The following is a 2,098-nucleotide window of genomic DNA, read 5'->3' as shown; positions in this document are numbered from 1 at the left end:
TTTGGCTGAGGCTTAGCCTCCTCAACCTAAGAGGGCTCTCTCAATAGGTATAAGATTTTTTATTAATGATTAGATGGCTAAATCTAGTAGTAAAATCGAACAAATATGTAACTTGGTTGAATCAAGGATTAGCAAACATTCATTGGGCTATGGAGTCAAGGTAGTCTTCAACAAAACATCATGATCAACAAAACATGGAAGTCAAGGCACTTGGAGTTTAGGTTTACAAGTAAAACAGTAACACAGTAAATCAACACAGTTTACAAGCATGTGAAGGAAGTTAGAGCATTTTCCAATGAATTCTAAGTATCACAAGCTCATACCACTGCAAATAAGTAATTGAACAAGGCCATAAAAACATCAACCACATAAACCCCTTGTGAATCCTGAGTAGTAAAACTGATCTCTGTATTAAGTTTGAAAAACCACAGTTTCTTACAATAACACAGCTTTCTTTTGCTAATGAAATTACCAACCTTGAGGAATTCGATTCTCAAGCTTTATATAGAGTTTTACAACCTTGGATACTATGATCCATCTTTGGAGGAATTCGAATTCCTAACTTTGACACCTATCTATTCATAAAACAAACTACTTAATTACAACTTGACAGATAGTTGTCTTTAAGAGTCCTAATACAAATAGGAGTGAAACTCCTAAAACATGCTTTTAACCACCTTATCTATGACATCAATACATTCTTTAATCAGCTGCCAACCCATGTCTTCGAGCTTGATGATGTCCACAGTGTTGTTACAAAACCTGCTGAATCATGACCTAACTATCCTGAAAACTAGGAGACAGAGTTCCTCCTTTTAAGGCCCTTAATCTTTTATGCTTATCTTCGAGCAGTTTTGTTGGTGTACATGTGGCATGCATTAATAATCCATCAAAACATCATTTTCCACCTATTCAAAAAGGAAACTCGAATATATGGAGGAAGGGATGAAACATGACTGTGCTACGAAAATACTCTGTTTTCGTAGCACAGCCTTTATATCACTTGTGAAATAATTCTTTGAACTTTGATTTCTACACCACTGTTGTCTGAAACTGCATATATGATCCCATGTCTACCAGCAACTTCAAAATTTGAAATTAATTAGACCTTGGCTCCGGAAAGCATCTATTAGTGCTAAATGATCATCTTCAGCAGTTTCGTAGCGCGCTACGAAACTGCCGTGTATGTTCTTTTTTCAACACAGCCTTCAAAAAGTTTTATTTTGGGAGTTTTTCAAAATTCCATGAAGACTGATATGATCAACCAAAAATCAAAACCACTTACCCTCAGAAGATGTTCTTCTTCACAGTTGTCCTTCCTTTTATATGCCAAAACTCTTTTTATGTGCCAAAACTGTTTTGAGATATATCCTTCACTGCCCTTTTTCATCACCCTATTTCATTATTGTTGTAGACCCTTTTTCCAAATCTTCAATTTGTCTCTTCAATCTCCTGTTAGTAGCTCTCAATTGAGCATTAATCCTCCTTACAAATCTGGCTTCTTTGATTGCAGGAATAGTCCAGGTAAAGTACTGAGTTTCACTGTTTACTATTTCTGGTTTGCAAACTTTTTCAGCTTCCCAAAGATCCTTCATCCTTTTGAAATATGTCCTTTCAGCAGCATTCCCTCTTGCTCTCACTCTTAGTCTAGCAACTTCATTATTAGCAGCTTTTAACCTTTCTTCCATTACCTCGTAACTGGATTTTTCTGTTTGAGTGGCAGGAACTGTGTTTTTGTCACCTTCAGGTCTTGGATATGGAAAGTCTATCAACTCTTCTTGAATAGTGGAGGCTTCTTCTATTCTTCCCAACTCAATATTGGACTCTTGCATCTTCTTGGATTGCCTGGTTAAGGGTTTTTTGGGTTTGAAAACAAATGTTGTAACATCATCCTCAAATTCCAATTTCTTGGAGGGTTTCATTTTCTTCGACTTTCCTTGATCAGATTTTATCACATATGCCTGTACCAAAGGGGATTTTGCAATATCAATGGCTTTTAAAATATCATTTAAATCACCCTTCAAGCTTGAACCTTCTCCCGAGATCACTATTTTACCTTTCTCCTTTGCAATTTTACTTCTAGTCAATCTCCTTTGAA

The sequence above is a fragment of the Pinus tabuliformis genome, chromosome 8 (assembly GCF_031772625.1).
Source record: "Pinus tabuliformis cultivar Carrire ecotype Pingquan chromosome 8, CPIR1, whole genome shotgun sequence".
NCBI classification, from domain to species: domain Eukaryota; kingdom Viridiplantae; phylum Streptophyta; class Pinopsida; order Pinales; family Pinaceae; genus Pinus; species Pinus tabuliformis.
The sequence above is the reverse complement of the archived record's forward strand: the minus strand, read 5'-3'. Positions refer to the sequence as shown.